The sequence below is a fragment of the Castor canadensis genome, chromosome 6 (assembly GCF_047511655.1).
Source record: "Castor canadensis chromosome 6, mCasCan1.hap1v2, whole genome shotgun sequence".
In the NCBI taxonomy this organism is placed as follows: Eukaryota; Metazoa; Chordata; class Mammalia; order Rodentia; family Castoridae; genus Castor; species Castor canadensis.
In genome coordinates, this window is record NC_133391.1 from 161,991,317 (window position 1) to 162,013,241 (window position 21,925).

A 21,925-nucleotide genomic window follows, 5' to 3' on the forward strand; every position below is an offset into this window, starting at 1 on the left:
AAGGATTAGAATGAAATGAATATGGTGCTTAGTTTAACACAAAGCAAATGATTTCGACTCATTAGATTATGAACCACTCATAAGTACCAAAATGCCCCCTATCCTAATTAACCTCTTCCTAGCCTTCCTAGCATCCCTATTAAGAGCACTAATCTATCGATCACACTTAATATCCTCACTCTTATGCTTACAGGATATAATACTATCAATTTTTACCACTGCAACCCTAATTACCCTGAATTTCAACATCACCTTATCATTTATATTCCCCATTGTCATCCTAGTCTTCACAGCCTGCAAAGCCACAGTAGGACTAGCCCTACTGGTTATAATATCAAACTCATACGGAACAGACTGTGTACAAAACCTAAACCTCTTACAATGCTAAAAATTATTATACCCACAATCATACTCATTCCTATAACATGATTCTCAGAGAACAACATAATCTGAATTAACTCCACTGCCTATAGTCTGCTAATCAGTTTACTATTCTTACTTACCCTAAACCAATCAAATGAAATCAGCCTTAGCTTCTCACTATTATTCTCCTCAGACTCCCCCTCCACCTCCCTCTTAATTCTAACAGCCTGACTACTAATAATAATAATTATAGCTAGTCAACAACACATGAACAAAGAACCAGTAGAATGAAAAAAAAAATGTATATTACCACACTAGTACTACTACAAGTCCTATTAATTATAACATTTACATCCACAGAACTAATCTTATTTTACATCTTATTTGAAGCCACACTAATTCCTACACTAATCATCATTACACGATGAGGAAACCAAACGGAATGACTTAACACAGGCCTATACTTCCTATTCTACACAATAATTGGATCCCTACCCCTTCTAGTCACATTAATCTACCTACAAAACTCACTAGGGTCCCTAAACCTTCACATCCTAAACAACTACTGAGAGCAACTAAACCTGTCATGATCAAATGACCTACTCTGACTAGCATGCATAATAGCATTTATAGTTAAAATACCATTATACGGACTATACCTATGACTACCTAAAGCCCATGTTGAGGCACCTATTGCCGGCTCCATAGTACTAGCAGCTGTTCTACTAAAACTAGGAGGATATGGTATAATACGAGTCACCATCCTCCTATCACCTGTCACAAACCACATAATATACCTATTTATACTACTCTCACTATGAGGCATAGTAATGACCAGCTCAATTTGCCTATGACAGACAGACCTAAAATCCCTAATTGCATACTCATCAGTCAGTCACATAGCATTGGTAATTGTCGCCATCTTAATCCAATCCCCATGAAGCTTTATAGGAGCTACAGCACTGATAATAGCCCATGGTCTAACTTCATCAGTCCTATTCTGCCTAGCAAACACAAACTATGAATGAGTACATAGCTGAACCATACTCCTGACTTGAGGCCTACAGACAATACTCCCACTAATAGCCCTATGATGACTTACAGCAAGCTTAACCAACCTCGCACTACCCCCAACAATTAACCTAATCAGAGAGCTAATAATAATCACCTCCTCATTCTCATGATCCAACTTCACCATCCTCCTTATAGGAACTAACACACTAATCACAGCCTTATACACCCTATACATACTAACCACGACCCAATGAGGCAAACCTACCTATCACATAAATAACATTCACCCATCATTCACATGAGAAAACTCCCTAGTCCTCCTTCACCTACTCCCCCTACTCCTACTATCTTTAAATCCAAAGATCATTCTTGGCACAATATTCTGTAAATATAGTTTAACAAAAACACTAGATTGGGAATCTAGAATCAGAAAATAAAATTTTCTTATTTACCAAGAAAATATGCAAGAACTGCTAACTCATGCCACCATACCTAAAAATATGGCTTTCTTACTTTTAAAGGATGGTAGCTATCCGTTGGTCTTAGGAACCAAAAAATTGGTGCAACTCCAAATAAAAGTAATAAACATATTAACTTCATCCATAATCATAATATTTATTATCCTTATATACCCCATCTTAATATCCCTGACAGACTTTTACAAAAACAAAAACTGTCCTGAATATACCAAAACCTCAGTCAAGCTAGCATTCATCACTAGCATAATTCCCATAATCATATTTATCCACCTAGGTAACGAAATCATTGTATCCAATTGACACTGGCTCACCATCCATACCACAAAACTCTCACTCAGCCTCAAACTAGACTATTTGTAACATGATCAATCATAGAATTCTCCCTATGATATATACACTCTGATCCCAACATCAACCAATTCCTTAAATACCTACTATTCTTTCTCATCACCATACTAATCCTAGTCACAGCAAATAACCTATTCCAACTCTTCATCAGATGGGAAGGAGTAGGCGTCATATCATTTCTCCTCATCAGATGATGATATGGACACACTGACGCCAACACCTCCCCACTACAAGCAATCCTATACAACCGAATCAGGGACATTGGATTCATCCTATCAATGGCATGATTTTTAATTTACTCTAACTCATGGGACCTACAACAACTATTCATAGACCCTAAAATAACAACAATCACCCTACTAGGCCTACTACTAGCTGCTACCGGAAAATCAGCCCAGTTCGGACGCCACCCATGACTCCCCTCAGCCATAGAAAGTCCTACACCAGTATCAGCCCTACTCCACTCAAGCACCATAGTCGTAGCAGAAATCTTCCCCCTAATCTGATTTCACCCCCTCCTAGAATCCAATCAATTAATTATATCAACCATACTATGCCTAGGAGCTATCACAACTCTCTTCACAGCAATCTGTGCCCTAACGCAGAACGACATAAAAAAAATCATCACATTCTCAACTTCCAGCCAACTAGGTCTAATGATAGTTATCCTTGGAATTAACCAACCTGACCTATCATTCCTCCACATCTGCAATCATGCATTCTTCAAAGCAATACTATTCATATGCTCAGTATCCATCATCCATAGCCTCAATAACGAGCAAGACATCCACAAAATAGGTGGATTAGCCAAAGCTATACCATTCACAACCTCCTCTCTGACAGTAGGAAGCCTAGCACTCACAGGCATACCCTTCCTAACAGGATTTTACTCCAAAGACCTTATCATTGAATCCGCCAACACATCGTACACCAATGCCTGAACCCTACTAATTACACTCATTGCAACTTCCCTTACAGCTGTATATAGCACATGAATCATCTTCTTTGCCCTCCTAGGCCAGCCCTGATTCTATCCACTCATCAACATCAACGAAAACAACCCACGACTTATAAACTCCATTAAACGATTACTCATAGGAAGCATTTTTGCCGAGTTTATTATCTCAAATAACATCACCCCCATAAATAACCCCACACTCACTATACCATTATACCTAAAACTAATAGCCTTAGGAGTCACTATCCTAGGATTCACTATTGCAATAGAACTCAACAACATAACCTACAACTTAAAACTAAACCTAAACTCCAACACCAAATCATTTTCTACAATACTTGGGTTCTTCCCAACTATTATACACACCCAAAACACAGTAATACTCAGCCAAAAAGCAGCATCAACCCTTCTAGACATAATTTGAATAGAAAAAACTACACCCAAGTTAATAGCCAACATACAAATTAAAGTCTCTATCACTATATCCAACCAAAAAGGAATAATCAAGATATACTTCCTATCCTTCTTACTATCTATAGCCTTAGCACTAACAATTATTATCTAACTACCATGAGTAATCTCAAGAACAATAAAAATACTTACAAATAGAGACCAACCAGCCAATACCATCAATCAACTTCCATAGCTATAAACAACCACAACTCCCATGACATCTTTATTAACATACTCCACCCCCTCACCACTATAAATAACCCAATCACTTGTATTATAAACGCCCCCCAACACATCCACCTCATCATTCTTCACCAATAAGACCAAAAAAATCAACTCCACAAACAAACCAAACACCAAAACATCCCAAATAACCACATTAGAACCCCACATTTCAGGATAATCTTCAATAGCCATCGCCATAGTGTAACCAAATACCACTATCATCCCACCTTAATAAACTAAAAACACCATTAAACCCAAAAAAGAACCACCAAAATTTAAAATCAATCCACAACCAACCCCACCACTGACAACCAACCCAAAACCACCATAAATAGGAGAAGGCTTAGAAGAAAATCCTACAAAGCCCAACAAAAACATAACACTCAATAAATACATAGAATAAGCCATAATTTCCACATGGACTCAAACCAAGACTAATGACATGAAAAGTCATTGTTGTAATTCAACTACAGAAACCTTTAATGACAAACATCCGGAAAACACACCCATTAATAAAAATCATTAACCACTCACTCATTGACCTCCCAACGCCATCCAATATCTCAGCATGATGAAACTTCGGCGTCCTACTAGGAATTTGCTTAATCCTACAAATTGCAACAGGATTATTTCTAGCAATACACTATACATCAGATACCACAACAGCATTCTCTTCAGTTGTGCATATCTGCCGAGACATAAACTACAGTTGAATTATCCAATATCTCTATGCCAATGGAGCTTCCATATTCTTTGTCTATTCATACACGTAGGACAAGGAATTTACTATGGATCCTATACCTTCATAGAAACATGAAACATTGGTATTATGCTACTATTCATAGTCATAGCTACCGCCTTCATAGGATATGTCCTCCCATGAGGGCAAATATCATTCTGAGGCACCACAGTAATTACCAACCTACTCTCAGCAATCCCGTACATTAGGTCCGACCTAGTAGAATGAATCTGAGGTGGATTCTCTTAGACAAAGCCACCCTAACCTGATTTTTTGCATTCCACTTCATCCTACCTTTTATTATCACAGCACTAGCAATAGTCCACCTCTTATTCTTACACGAAACAGGATCAAACAACCCATCAGGAATCAATTCAGACTCTGACAAAATCCCATTCCACCCATACTTTACTATTAAAGACTCCCTTGGATTTCTACTCTTATTTGCCCTTCTCCTGATCCTAGTACTATTCTCACCAGACCTATTAGGAGACCCAGACAACTACACACAAGCCAACCCCCTAAACACACCACCACACATTAAACCAGAATGATACTTCCTATTTGCATATGCAATCCTACAATCCATCCCCAAAAAACTCAGCAGAGTCGTAGCCCTAGTATTATCAATCCTAATCCTAGCAGCTTTCCCTCTCCTCCACACATCCAAACAACAAAACTTAATATTCCGCCAATCAGCCAATGCTTATTCTGAGCACTAACTGTGGACCTCCTCACCCTAACATGAATTGGCGGACAACGTGTTGAACCCCCATATATCATCATCAGTCAAATAGCATCAATCCTATACTTTCTCATCATTCTCGTCCTCATACCCACCAACAGCCTAATCAAAAACAAAATACTTAAATGAAGAGTCCTTATAGTATAAACATTACTTTGGTCTTGTAAACCAACAATGGGGAAATTATCCCCTTAGGACATCAGGGAGGAAAGAAAGTTCCACCATCAGCACCCAAAGCTGACATTCTTACAATTAAACTACCCCCTGCATTCAATTTTATATCACCTAACCCTAAGTAATACACTAGTATGTACGCATTACAACAACCTATGTATATCGTGCATTCGGTTACATACCGCATTAATAATGGTCGAGTACTTAAAATCTTAATCATACATAGTACATAAATGTATAACTGAACATAATAATTCCCCACTACAAGCATATAAGCATGTACGTAAATAGCAATTTGGACTATAATACATAAAATGTTAACGTACATAAACCTACCCCACAGCATGAATATTTACCACCAAAGAACACCTATCAGTGAGACATAATACATTAATTTATTGGTCGTACATTAGTGCATTAAGTCAAATAAATCCTTGTTAAAATGGATATCCCCTACCACAATTTAGTTTCTTAATCTACTATCCTCCGTGAAACCAGCAACCAGTCGGAAGTGTCTCTCTTTACACTCCGGGCCCAATACACTTGGGGGTTTCTATAGTGAAACTCTATCTGGCATCTGGTTCTTACTTCAGGGCCATGACAACTAAGATCACCCACATGTTTGCCTTAAATAAGACATCTCGATGGACTAATGACTAGACTGGCCCATGATCAACATAACTGTTCTGTCATACATTTGGTATTTTTTAAATTTTGGATGCTGTGACTCAGTATAGCTGTCAAGGCATGGTCTCAGTCAATTCTATTGTAGCTGGACTTTTCAATCAGTATTCTTTACCCACATAATAAAAATCAAGAGGTGTTAGAACTCCATGTTTGATGGACATAAGGAAAAAACAATACACACACAAGCATACATGTACACGTACACGTACATGCATACAAGCATACACATACATACAAGACATGGTTAACCAAAAAGTACAAGATGCACTCAAGAAATATCAAGGCACCACAAATAAAAAACTTGAGAAGACACAGAAACAACTAAATGAACTCAGAAAGGATTTCAACAAACACCATAGTGAAACAAAGGAGACTATTAAAAAAAGATATATATGAAATAAACAAGACAATATATGGTGTAGAAGAGGAGTTGAACAAAGATATGGAAAACCTCAGAAAAAAATATCAAACAGAAATCCTGGAAATAAAAAGTCCCTTTAGTCAAATAAAAAACAGTAGGAGTCCACTCCACCAGATTAGAACAAGTGGAATACAGAATCTTGGAACTCAAAGATAAAATAAATATTAAAGAAAAAAAAAAGAAATCTTAGTCAAACAACTCAAGAGCTGTGAAAGGAATATGCAAGAAGCCAGCGACTCCATCAAAAGACCAAACATGAGAATCATGGGGATTGAAAATGTAGAAGAGGTGCAAGCCAAATGGATACATAATATAGTCAACAAAATAATAACAGAAAATTTCTCAAATTTCAAGAAAATTTGCCCAATCAGGTACTGGAAGCCTCCAGGATGCCAAACAGACTTGACCAAAATAGCCCCTCTTCACAGCATTATCATTAAAACAACAGGTACACCCAGAGTAAAGATCAGTTAGAGATCAGTCAATATGGGTCACAACACCTGCACACGAAAGCAATGCTAGGAATATTTCTGTATAGCTATCCTCAACTCAACTAGCAAAAACACTTTGTCTTCCTTATTATGCTTGTCTCTTTTCTGCAACAAAACTAGTGATAAAGGCAGAACAGGACCTGCCTGGAACTGAGGAGGGGGAGGGGAATAGAGGATGGTGGAGGGGGCAGGGGGGAGAAAAGACCCAAACAATGTATGTATATGTGAATAAATGAATTTTAAAAAAGAATATTGATGCCTGTAAGAGAGAAAAAACAAATAACTTATAAAGGTAAATCCATCAAAATAACAGCAGATTCCTCAACAGCAACCTCAAAAGCAAGAAAGGCATGGGGTGAGTTACTTCAGGCACTGAAAGAAAATAATTTCAGTCCTAGGAAATACTCAGCAAAACTATCATTCAAAATCTTTGGAGGAATAAAAGTTTTCCATGATAAATGGAAATTAAAACACCATATGACCACCAAGCCACCACTATAGAAGATTCTACAAGGAATTCTGCACACAGAAGATGAAAGCAAACAAAACCATGACAGGATGGGAATTATCAAACTACAGGAGAAGAAAAGGCAAAGAATCAGAGAGTAGCATTGATTTGGCTGCACATACTCAAGTCCTTAAGCAACAACAACAAGAAAAACAAATAAATGGCAGAAATTGCTACCACATACCTATCAATATTAACTCTGAATGTTAATGGACTCAACTCCCCTATCAAAAGACACCTTTTGGCAAACTGGATTAAAAAGAAAAAAAACAAAAATATGCTGTTTATAAGCGACTCATCTTATTGGCAGAAATAAACACAGACTTAGGGTAAAAGGCTGCAAGAAGATTTACCAAGCTAATAGTCTCCCAAAACAGGTAGGAGTAACAATACTTATATCAGACAAAGTAGACTTCAAACTTACATTAGTCAAAAAAGACAAAGAAGGTCACTTCATACTAATAAAAAGGGCAATACATCAAAAGGAAACAATAATTATCAACCTATATGCACCCAATGTCAGTGTGCCCAACTTCATCAAAAGTACACTAACAGACTTAAAAGAGTTTAATACCCCTTTATTACCAATAGATAGGTAATATAGACAAAAAAATAAACAATGAAATCTTGGAACTGAATTACACCATAGATCAAATGGACCTAACTGATGTCTATGGAATATTTCACCCTGCAATAGCACAATATAAATTCTTCTTAGCAGCTAATGGAATTTTCTCCAAAATAGTCCATATCTTAGGGCACAAAGCAAACCTCAAAAAATAAAAGAAAACTGAAATAATCCCCTGCATTATATCTGATCACAATGCAATAAAACTAGAACTTAACAATAAAAGCAGCAACAGAAAGTATGCAAACAACTGGAGGCTGAACAACACATTGTCAACTATTAGTGAATCATAGAAGAAAGAAGAGAGGAAATCAAAACATACCTAGAATTTAATGAAAAAACACACAACCTGTCAGAACCCATGGGACACAGGAAATGCAACCCTAACAGTAAAGTTTATAGCCATGAGGGCATATATTAAAAACACAGAAAGATCTCAAATAAATTACCTAGAAAAACAAACTCCTTGAAAAATAAGAACAATCTAAATCCAAAACAAGCCAGCAGACAGATAATAAAAATAAGGGCCAAAATTAATGAAACAGAGAAAAAAACAATACAAAGAATCAACAAAACAAAAAGCTGCTTCTTTGAAAAAATAAACAAGATTGACAGGCCCCAGCAAATCTGACTAAAATGAGGAAGGAAAAGACCAAAATTAGTAAAATCAGAAACAAAAAAGGGGAGATACCAACAAACACCAAGTAAATCCAAGGAATCTTCAGGGACTACTTTGATAATGCATATTCAAATAAACTGGAAAATCTTGAATAAATGGAATAATTTCTAGATACTTATGACCATCCAAAACTGAAACAAGAGGATATTAACCACCTGAACAGATATGTAACACATAATGAAATTGAAGCAGTAATAAAGGGTCTCCCCAAAAATAAAAGTCCAGGATCTGATGGATTCTCTGCTGAATTCTACCAGACCTTTAAAGAAGAAGTAATACCAACTCTCCTTAAACTTTTCCATGGATTAGAAAGGGATGGAACACTGCCTAACTCATTTTATGAAGCCAGTATTACACTCATCCCAAAAGTGGACAGGGACACATCCATGAAGGAGAACTACAGGCCAATCTCTCAATGAACATTGATGCAAAAATCCTCAATAAAATAATGGGAAAAAGAGTTCAACAACATATCAGAAATATCATTCACCATTACCAAGTTGGCTTCATCCCAGTGATGCAGGATGATTCAAACACACAGGTCTTTAGGATATAAGATTATGTCTTATACCTTTATGATCTTATGCCTTAAAGACCCTAAAAACTGCACCCAAAGATTCCTAGACACCCTAGACAGCTTCAGCAAAGTAGCAGGATACAAAATCAACTTACAAGAATTAGCAGCATTTCTATACACCAACAATGAGCAGATTGAGAAAGAATATAGGAAAACAATTTCATTTACAATAGCCTCAAAAAAATCAAATACCTATGAATTAACATAACAAAGGATGCAAGTGACCTCTTCAAGGAAAACCACAAACCACTGAAGAAAGAGATTGAAGAAGATTACAGAAGGTGGAAAGATCTCCCATGCTTATGGGTTGGAATCAACGAAGTAAAAATGGCTAAACAACCAAAAGCAATCTTAATGCAATTCCCATCAAAATCCCAATAACATTCATCACAGATATTGAAAAATCTATCCTAAAGTTCATTTGGAAACACAAAAGATAGCAAATAGCAAGGCAATTCTGAACAAAAAGAGCAATAGAGAAGGTACCACAATATCAACTTCAAACTATACTACAGAGCCATAGCAATAAAAATAGCATGGTATTGTCACAAAAGCAGACATGAGGACTGGTGGAAGAGAATAAAGGACCCAGATATGAATCCACACAACTATGCTCACCTAACCTTCAACAAAGATGCTAAAAACATACAACAGAGAAAAGACAGCCTAGCCTCTTCAACAAATGTTGCTGGGAAAACTGGTTTTCTGCCTGCAGAAAACTGAAACTAGATCCATGCCTATCTCCCTCTACTGGTATCAACTCAAAGTGGATTAAGGACCTTAATATCAGACCCAAAACCTTGAGGTTACTACAGGAAAGAGCAGGGAATACTCTGGAAGCGATAGGTATAGGTAAGAACTTCCTCAGTAGAACTCAAGCAGCTCAGCAACTAAGAGAATGGATGGGAAAATGGGACTACATGAAATTTAAAAAGCTTCTGCACAACAAAGGAAATGGTCACTAAACTGAAGATACCACTCACAGAGTGGGAGAAAATCTTTGCTAGCTATACATCAGACAAAGGACTGATATCCAGAATATACGGGGAGCCCATAAAACTAAACTCCCCAAAAATCGACACAATAAAGAAATGGGCAACTGACCTAAACAGAATATTTTCAAAGGAAAAATTCCAAAAGGCTATAAAACACACAAATATATGCTCACAGTCCCTGGCCATAAAGGACATGCAAATCATAATCACACTAGGAGTCCATGTGTTAGAATAGACACCATCAAGAACACCACCAAAAACAAATGTTGGTGAGGATGAGGAGAAAGGAAAACCCTCATACACTGCTGGTGGGAATGTAAGCTAGTACAACTACTATGGAAAACAATATGGAGGATTCTTAAAAAACTAAACATAGATGGTCCATATGATCCAACAATACCACTCCTAGGATATATCCAAAGGAATGTAACACCGGTTACTATAAAGGCACCTGCACACGCATGTTTATTGCGCCACTATTCACAATAGTCAAGCTATGAAAACAGCCAAAATGCCTCACTACCAACAAATGGATAAAGAAAATATGGTATTTAAACACAATGGAATTTTATTCAGTCACAAAGAATGAAATTTTGACATTCCCAGATAAATGGATAGAACTGGAAAACATCATCTTAAGCGAGGTTAGTAAGGCTCAGAACACAAAAAATCACATGTTCTCCTTCATATGTTGATTATAGACCTAAAACAAATGTAGTGAAATTACTGGACCCGGGTCACATACCAAGGGGAGACCATGCACAGGAGGTTTAGGGAAAGGGAAGGAAACCAAAACCTTGAATGTTGTTGATGGGTTCACTGCAGAGGAGCAAATAAAGTAATCTTAAACTGGCAGAGGGCTCTATGGGAAGGTAACTAGGAATCTCTGGTAGAAATTACCTAATTTGAGTTATGATATACATATGCATGGAAATAATGCAAGGAATTTCCCTGTGTATCTGTATTTACCTCAAACTAGCAAAAATGCTATGTTTTTCTTTTTGTTTTTTATGTTTTTTCTTCTACAAATTCAGAGAACAAAAGGGCAAAATAGGTTCTGCCCGATAGTGGGGAGGAGGTAGTCCAAATAATGCATACATATGTAAGTAAGTGCAAAAATGATAAAATAAAATAAAAGACTATGGGAATAATCTCTGAGTATTTCATCCAGATAATGAAAGACTAAAGCCCTAAGCCCATACTACTTTTCAAAAAAGGGAATATTAAAAATCATATTATTTCTAGCGTAGAGAAAGAATTGGTAAAGAATTTCCCAGATGTCCTAGTGGTGGTTAAGGGCAAAACACCATATTAACAGTAACCTCACTCTTCCTCCAACAAGGTCAAGAGTTAACCTTTGTCGTAGATCAGAAGAGTTCAAAAGATCATGATTTATTTCAATTTTTCATGTCCTTCTTTATTGATAAAGAGGGAGTCGGAGCCATCAGAGTCTAGACATATCAAAAACTTCCAGAGCAGAGTCTGTGAGCCAGGTCTATACAACCTTACTTCTGCCTTGTCAAATATCAAGGTGAACTCACTATCTTCATCTAAGACCTCTCTCCTCTACACTATTTCTGCCATCAAAAGCCAGAGGGTATTATAAATTGTGCTGATATAAACAGGGAAAGAGCAGATGTCTCTTTAACATACTGATTTGCTATCCTTTGGTTATATATCCGGTAGTGGTACTGACAGATCATGGTTTAACTTTTAATTGAGGCACCTGCATGCTGTTTTCCATAATAATTGTATTCGTTTACTCCTCCATCAACAGTGTTCAATTGTTCCGCTATCTCTACATTCTCTCCAGAACTTATTATCTTTTGTCTTTTCTGAGTATTTTTATCACAAATGTTTCAGATGATGGATATCTGAATTTATCATTACAGAATGTGTACAGCTACCAAAATATCACTATTACACTATATTCCATAAATATGTACAATTATCATCTGTAAATAAAATAATAAAACAAAAAATGTAGAATAATTAAATTATATATAATAAAATTTCAACCTCATGTTATTAGGGAATTCCTTCTTAAGCATTTTTTAAATAAGAGATAAGATTGTAACACATGTCATACATAAATCTTGCTAAAAACTCCCTAGAGACCCTACTATATATTTTTCTCATGTGTGACATTAATATGTATTAAACTCAGGTACACACATGGCTTAATAGATAACAAATTCCTGTGCCTTACTTTTCAATTACTATGTCAATCCAGAAAAAAATGTTCTCTTTGTTTAGTTTTTGAAAAATTATATTTGAATTTAATGGTCACTCTATCTTCCTCATTCCTATTAGAAGACAATTATTTCCCATTTTCTTAGTTATTCTTACCCTTCTTTTCCACACCCATCTGTTGAAGTCATATTCTGGCATTTATGTACCCTAATGCTGCCTGCTCAATATTTCTGCTTTAATTCAGTCTCCATGTATACTTATATGTATGATTGGATATGTATTTTTCATTGTAAAATAGTATTAGACTAATAATTTCATTTAGATAAGCTTTCAATAGGCACTGGACAATTCTAAAATGGAAGTGTTTGGCATAAATATGGTGTGCTTCATTATGGAGATAAGACAGATGGGGGTAAGTTTTGATAGTTAATTTCATGAGTGCGAAGTCCCTTTCATGAAAATCATTTAGCCCATCCAGATATGTTGAAAAAAACACAAGGGCTCTCTCCACCTGAAGTTTGGCTGAAGTACTCACCTTAGTTCAGGGTGCATTCTCATTTTAGAATTAGCTGTTGTTCTCCATTAAAGCAGGAACTGGAAAGGATCTCTATGTTTCTATTTAGTTACAACGTTTGGTGTTTCTACTATTTATGAAATATTTCTTAACACTCCTACTCAAAATCAATAATCTTCTTCTTTGGAACTCATAGTAAATTCCTTGTACTTTCTGGCCTGTATCGCACTTTACATCGAATTCAAAGTTGTGGGAACTGATATGAAAAGCATAGGGTTTGATTTTTTAAAAAAGTGTCCAAATAGCCTAGTTTTCCTGTAATTTCATTTGACTTTCCACTCTAGGATTCTGGGATGCAAGGGAAGTCACACAAAGGGCTGAGGGAAAGAAGCAGCATGCATTTGTTAAAAAATCTAGCCTTCAGGCAATGACCTTGATTATGAACTGGTTGGACTGCTACTTAATCTAATTTGTAGATAAGTACACAAAATCCCTCTTTCATCTTGATATGGTCACCAGGAATGACATCTTTTATATATATTTTTTGCTTTCATAAATCTCAAAAAAAGATACTGTAATGCCACCCTACAAGTAAATGCCACTTGGGTAGGTGAAAGTAATAAAAAATGTACACACATGCACATATAAATGCCCAAAACCTCACTTTATCTCCTATTTACTGCCCTAGGGTTTGAGCTTTATTTGATAAAACATTTATTATTAGCTAATTCATTATTAACCAATTTTTATTATTTTTACTCATTTATTGTTGACAAATTATTTTCAGAGGAGCTAAATATGGTAGTATATCATTAAAAATATATTTTAGGAAAGAAAAATAATAATCTTTTTGTATCATCAAAAAGAGTTAATAACCAGAAATACTATATTCTGAGAATTGAGACTTAAATTCTCTTTATAAAAATGGAGTAGTACAGTAGGTTTGCTATTTTATGTGTGTACAGATTATTGTGTCTTGATTACAGCTCAAAAAAGCTTTAAAAAATATAATTCTATAATGTAAGATGGTGGAAACTAGAAAAATATACTTTGTAAGGAGGGAGAAAAGAGAGACTGTCCATTTTAGAAGGTGGTGACTCATTTTTAGCTAAATAAACTTATTTATAATTTTTTAGAAAATTTTTCTTTGTCTTTCTAAACCACATTCATAGCAACAGAACTCTTTGTATTTATAAGAATCCTGAATATTTGTTTGGTTGTTTGTTTGATGGTACTGAGGATTCAACCCAGTGCCTTGCACATGCTAGGCAAGTATTCCACCACTTGAGTCACATCCCTAGTCCAGATTTCTGCATTTAAACATAGAAAGAAAATATTCCCATCTAGTTTCATTTCTTTAATTATTATATGCTGGCATTAAAACCACACACACAAACACATACTTATATATACTTAGACATAATGTACATACATATACATATATATGCATGTATACACACATATACATTTGCAGAATATCTGATGCACTTCTCAAAAAAGATACTTAGAATTAGTTCTATAGTCATCAAAAAAAATAGGGAACTTATATATATTTGAATGCTTTTATATAAAGGAAAAGTTAAGTAAAATGAAGGTGAAAATGCTGCTTCTAATATGAAATTCATAGGAAAACCATATTTCTTTTTGTACCCCTTTGGAACATTGTACTAATGCCATCATCTAAAGTATGCACAGAATAGACTTAAATTACACTTATTAATTTCAATAAACAGTGAAGAGTGTTCTTTCATTCATCTACTTATTCTAAAAGAAAATTTTTGATGGACCAGACATCCACTGTGACAGGTGAGAGAGGATTGCCTCACAATCACTTAAGTTCACTGCAGTGCCACAAATTCTAAAGATATAGCAGGTAGTAACAGAATTTCTAAGAAAAGAGTTTAATTATTTTCTCTGCATGTATGGGTATTTGTCATTGAGGGAAATAAGTACATCAAAAAGAGGAAATGTTATAATATTTAAGTAGTGATAAACATTATTGGTTATTCATGAAGTTAGAAACAACATCCACTTTTACATATTTATTGACAATATTATTGAGCCAGTATTGACAAGGCCAATTTATAAAAAAAGCAAAACTCAAGTAATAATTAAAAGAGAAAAAATTCTACAATTCTGATTGTATTCCAAAGAACAAATTCATCATTTAATGCTGACATAAGAAACCTGTTGTTATCGAAGATATCAAGAGCACTTTATAAAATGTGCAATGATTTCAGATTTTCCAACAAACGACAGTGTCACATACTCTCACATCATTCACATTATTCTCTATTTCTTCCAATCAGTCATCAGAATTATATTTGAGATACATTCTTTGGCATTTTTGACCTAAAAAATGGAAATAGTATCACCATAAAATGTATTACTTGGAGATACTATTTTGAGAAAGAGTTGGAAAACTATACCTATTAAAACTGTTCCAGGAACACAAGGGTAGGGATAAGGAAGAATGATGGAGGAGGTGAATTCAAGTATGATGTATTTGATTTATTGTAAGAACTCTTGTAAATGCCACAATGTACCCCCACCCAACACACACACACAAACTGTGAGATGGCACAATAAAAAATAAAAGATTTGAAAAGTGTATTTAAGAAGAAAGATAGTGAAGCTGGTGGCATTGCCGGGGCATGCAATATTTCTTCACTATGTATGCTTATAAGTATCGCACATTTCATAATGAAAATTGAGGCCAGACAGGAAAGGATAAAACCTCTTTGAAGTGTGGAATATGGATTATTTATAGAAATCTAGTCATAACAAAATTATGTAAATTTAGAAGGAAAACTCTGGATTTTGTTATTGTTTCTCTTTTTTAAAAAAGGAAAAATTGAGTTCCTATGTTTGACTTGAAATGATAAATGAAATATCCAAGTCATTTGATAACAAGAGTTAAGATTTTTACCACTTCTGTTGTAGGCACTAAAACAAAGTGTTCATTTGCTGTGAGACACAAACCCATTTTTTGATGAGGCAACTAAAGCCCAAAGAGGTGATATATACAGTATATGGCACTCATAAGAGGTAGAATCAGGATTGAACTCAGCCATTCTGACTCTGACTGTTTTCTCATCCGATATATCATCCACAGGAACAGCTTAAGCATGTTCTAGGTGAAGATTTGAAAATAATGAGTGAATGGACTGATAAAGGACTACGGGAGAAGACAGTGCAGTCATTCTGAGCAGTAGCCAGCATGTGGCTTTACAGACGCATGGGTTCATACCCTGAGGGTACCGTCAGTAATTTTTGAGTGGATGCTGACATTTCTATGTGAAAAGATTCACAAACAGCACGAGAATTACTAGCACAGAATATAAAGTGTAGAGAGCAGAGATGTAAGCTTGGAGAAATGTATAAAAAGCATTACTTAAATTTTGTCATTGACTCTGTACATCATCCCTACATTTACCATTTACCAGTGGAATAACTGTTTTTAAGTTGCATTCATGGACATGTAGCTTCTAAAAATGTTCAACAAGATTCAAATCAAAACTTTATTTTAAAGTCCATAGTTTCCCCAACTGGACATATCCCTGTAAGACTTTGTTTTTAGAGCCCTGGAGTCTAAAGATTTGCCTTAGGAACACTATGGGAATAGAAGAGAACAAAATAGATTAAGAACAATAGCTTGAAGGTTTCCACTACTTTCTTATATTCCAGTTACAGAATCTCTGCTATGGATAATAAGATTCTGTCTGTATTTAATTTAAAAGACGCCTCAATGACTAAAAAGAGTTTGAAGGTTATAAACTTAGCCAAGAAGACAGGAGAAGTAATGAGAATAGAGAGGTATTCAGAACACATTAGCACTATAGATGTACAGGAAGGCTCTATTTTCACGAATTTATCCAAATTACTAACAACTGAAAAACTCATAACTACTATTAGCTGTAAGAATGACAATTTTAAATGGAGTACTCCACTAAATTGTTTCTAAACAATTGCTACTAAAATTGTTTCTCTATTAAAGAGATCAGTTGTCCAATTTTAACATTAACAAAACTTTTAGTAAGATGCTTACCTCTTATTTCCTCTTACAGTATAAAAACCGTAGTAGCACCAAGATCAAAATGGAATCTCCCACTGTGGTATGAGTAAGGTGACCATCTGAACTGTATAAACGGGAGCCATTACTCCTTGATAATAGGTGTGATAGGCAAGCGACACGAGAATGTGGGGACGTATGATTGCTATGAATTGGGTAGTAGGCTTTGTGTCCTGAACATTTTATCCCTAGTGTGGCCATACTGACATGTTAAAATCTTTAAGAGGACCTTGCATGGGTAATTAGGTCATTGGGTGCTGCTTGTGGAATAACAAGCTCACAGAATGAGTTAGGTCTTACAAGCATGGGTTCCAGACAAGTCCCTCTGGCTCCCTGTCTTGCTATGTGATCTTCCCACATGAGCTCCCACCACTGTGATGATGCCTATCATGAGGTTCTCATCAAATCCAAGCAAAAGCTAGTCTCATGCTTTTGGGCCTTTATAACTGTGAGCTCAATAAACTTTATTTCTTTACAAGTTATCCAATCTTGGTGTTACATTATAACCTTGCAAATTAGACTAAAGCAACAGCCACACAGCTGTGAAGTTTAAATCATTATGAAGTCTTCAATCATCAATCTAAATAGGATTTTTTGGCTTGTTTCATTTGTTTGCTTGGTTGGTTGGGTTTGGGGGTTTTTTCTGGTACTTTTTGGCAGTACTATAGGTAGAACTCAGGGTCTTATGTTTACTGGGCAGTTGCTCTACTGCTTGAGCTACTCCACCAATCATTGTTGTGCTTGTTGATTTTTGAGATAGGGTCTAGCTTTATGCCCAACTTGTCTGGACTATGATCCTTCTGTCTGTGCTTCCCCACATGGCTGGGATGACAAGCATTTACCATGATGCCAGCCATTGGTTGAGATGGGTTCTCACAAACCTTTTGCCCAGCCTTGAACCACAGTAATCCCGTTCTCTGCCCCTTAGTACCTCAGATAGCAAGCTTAAGCCACTGGCCTCAGCTAATCTGAGTGTTTTTATATAAATAAGGCCCTCCAATTCACCAAAGTCCTATCATTCCTTAGTGCTCACCTCTTTTTATCTTTGTCTTATATGAAGGAAGACTTAGACATTAAAACAATCTTTTTATGAGTAAAATATATATGTAAGTATGTGTATACAATTTTAATCTGTTCACATGTTTGTTCTCCTGTACAATGACAATCCTCCTTCTGTTTTTCATCACAAGGACATTTACTCCTTCTCTACTATCCCAACTTAAATTCTTATGTTTGTCCCTGAAGAAGCAGTTTCACCTGGCCCCTCCATCAATGCAGATAATTTAATTTCCAGTATTCTGTTTTATTGTGTATAATAAAAACTAACCACACCTGTACTTAGACCAAGAGTTATGTTAATAGTTCTGCCAAATTTGTACCATCTAACCTATATTGTAGTCACTAAAAAATAAATTTCAACTTTACTGAATATATTCACTGTAAAATAAATGGAGTATTATTAGCAATGTAGCCAGATATTTCCAGTACAAAGAAGTGTTAAGGTTACTATATCACCATATTCTGTTTTCTCTTCTGTAGTACTTGGACATAAACCTACAACTACAAACAAGAGAACAAGAATGAAAATAATAAATTATGGAAATCAGAACTAATTGCTCTTTCAAGGGTTTAAAAATTACTTTGTAAAAAGAAAGAGGAGAGCTATTTTTTGTTGTTGTTGTTTGTGTAATGCAGAGATGAATTACTCATGACCTTATGTAAACCAAAAGCTTGTATCGACCTGTTGAAATAGGAAAGCTTGTAACCATGGCAACAGTAGACGAGGAAAATAGGTTTTTGCTGCAGTTATAAATAAAGTGGAGGAAACAGTGGACTTTTCTTCTCTCAGTCTGTGACAAAGTCGACAGAGAAAATAAAAACCACCATTTTCTATCTACAGTTTTTCCTGTTATAAAATGCACATCAAAATTTGTGTGAAAATATCCTCCATAGAGCTGGACTATGATCTACAAGGTATGGGGGAAGGGAAGTTAAGGCATGGGATAGGGAAATGAAGGAGAGTAAAGAAAATGTAATCTTAGGCAACGTAAATGTAAATTTTAGGTGGTGTAAATCTTAAGTAATGTCACTGTTTAAAGAATTTATTCTTTATTAGGGGCACTCCATACTTAATTGCAGTTCAAGTTTACATATTTCAGAATATCTAAATATGCAGAGGAAAGTGAAGGTGAAAAAATAATCAAGCCCTTTCAAACTTCTATATTATATCTTTTCTTTAGCTAAAGTAAAAGTCTGTTAAGTGTATTTTAAATTACACCCATTCATATTGTGTTCTAAAATCTGTGATAAATGAAAAATGATATATAAAGTGTCATGATATGACCCTATACAGTTTTAATGGCCACTATGACTAATTCTGTTGACACTTCAAATCCAAATTTTCATCAAGTATCTTGAAAAATCTGAACCCCTTTACCCAAGTGGTGGCACCACTACTTCATAAGGCAAGTGTCTGCACAAGGAAATCAAATCTATGTCAAAGCCTTAGAAAACACCTTCTCTGCCATTCCACAGTGCAGTCCTTCAGCTCTAATGCTTTGACTATGTCTCACAAGGATTAATGAATGAGCCTTCTGACCCTTCCAGAGTCCTTCTGCTGTGGCAATTAAAAAAGAAGTGCTTGTTACAAGTGCTGATTTTTATTACTCTAAGTTCTTAGGGATGGAAAATCTGGTGAAAAGTGCTGTCAAAGTAGGGCTGTTGATGGTTGCCCTAGAGAATTCACAGTCTAATGGAACTTTCTGAGATAATGGAAGTGCTGCTTACCATGTGGCTGTTGAACCTTGAAATTTAGATAGTACAATAAAAAACAGATTTAAAAGAGTGATGATCCCAACTTACATTTCAAGTGGCTGGAGGCTACAATGTTGGATGGCAAAGCCCTCACCTTGTGCTATGCATAGATCTAGGCTAAAAGACAGTTAAGAAAGGGACAGGAAATAATGTAAAGAAGAGAAATGTTTACACCATCCTGGTGCCAGATCAGTGAGGAAAATATAACAAAATGAAATCAAGTAATCTCTCATATAAGAAAATCAGTTAATTATCCTTTCCAGTATAGTAATTTCTTTGCAGTTATGTTTACAGTGATTAGGTTTCCAGTCTAAAAAATGCTTCTTTTTGGTGCTCTCTTTTTTCACCTACATAGAAGTTAAAGGAGAAGAAACACATTTCACAGGAGTAGCTTTATATTGTGTAAGCTTAAGAAATTATCCGTGAAACTCCTTTTGACTCAGACCCTCCTCAATGACCTTGACTAAACAAGGGAATTTTTGAAAGGAGAATAAGAATGGTATGCTCACAGTACTGGCAGTAGTGTGCCCCAATTTACCCCTAGTTCTAGCACTAATTTCATTCTTTACCTTTTGTGGGGTTTAGTCAAGTTTTATTAAATTTGATACCGCCTCTCTTACTAGCACGTAGAGTCTCAGATAAGGGTACAGATAGTTTTGTTGTTTTGTTTTCATAGTTTTGTTCTCTCTGCCTCTACTTATATGTCTCCATTCTTTCCCCATTGACAGGGGAGACTAAAGCAATAGAAGAATTGAGATGTCATAAAGAGAATTTCTCTATTACAAAAGCAGTGTGCTGATAATGACCTCCTAATAGTGACAGTGCAATTACTCTAGTGACAGTTATGGATGTGCAAGCAGCACTGCCAGGGTTACATAAGAAATCCATTCTGGGTTCTAAATCTATGCAACTGTATTGCTCTGATAAGAAATACTGTGACATATCAAGAGTGACTACTGGTAAATTTGGTTCTTTTAAAATAATCTTAGTCTGCAGCTCTGTTGCTTGGATTTATGTAAAAAAATCTTTCTGAAATGATATTGTATTTTTTGCTCATCTGCTTCCTGTTGGCTTCAGCTGGCCAAAATCTGTACTCAATTCCTACAGACCATATGTCAAGACTACTCCCCCACTTCTAACACATAAAAACTCCCTCTTTCTCTTCCACTTCCCTATATATAATCACTTCTGTTTCAGTCTATTTTTTGGTTCAAAATAGGTACAAAATGGACATGATGACTGTTTCATATCTTCACTATTATTTCTCACATTTCCACTAATATTTTTAATGGTTCATTTATTGTCTATATAATTTGTATGTATGCATCTAAAATGACAAAAATTTGAAACATGTATAGACTTAGAGATTCACTGGTTATGTTCTTCTAAACCAGGGACCCATTAACCTCTTTAAATTAAAGAAAATCTTTGTCTGTGTGAGAGTAATTTTTATTAGTCAGAGTCCCATTGACTGGAATTATATCAGACTACATTCCCTCCACTTGAATGGAGGGAATAAATATAAAGTCCGATTGTCTAGAAATAAAGATTAAAAGTAAAATACTAAGACATTTATCAGGGAAGAAGTGACTATATGAAAGAGTCACATCTGGTAGTGCTCAGAAAACAACAAAAATAGTAAAAACATGGAAAAGTAAAGGAAGGGACCCTGAGGCTGAAACTGAGACCTCTGCAGAGGAACTGACTTATCTGATGTCTCTGGATAGGAGGCAGGATGAGGCAGATGGAGCAAATGTTGGGAAAATTGCTAACTGCATTGAGCTGGTGCCAAGCAGAGGCAACACAGCAGTGATGCCCACAGGAACTACAAACAGACAGGCTGACCAC

The 21,925-nt window shown here is 35.7% G+C and overlaps 2 pseudogenes; one reads left to right on the top strand and one right to left on the bottom strand.

Moving 5' to 3' along the window:
- Positions 1–381: 381 nt before the first annotated feature.
- LOC141424310 (NADH-ubiquinone oxidoreductase chain 4-like) lies at positions 382–1,184 on the top strand (annotated as a pseudogene).
- Positions 1,185–3,594: 2,410 nt separating this feature from the next.
- LOC109701841 (NADH-ubiquinone oxidoreductase chain 6-like) lies at positions 3,595–4,248 on the bottom strand (annotated as a pseudogene).
- Between the last annotated feature and the right edge of the window lie 17,677 nt (positions 4,249–21,925).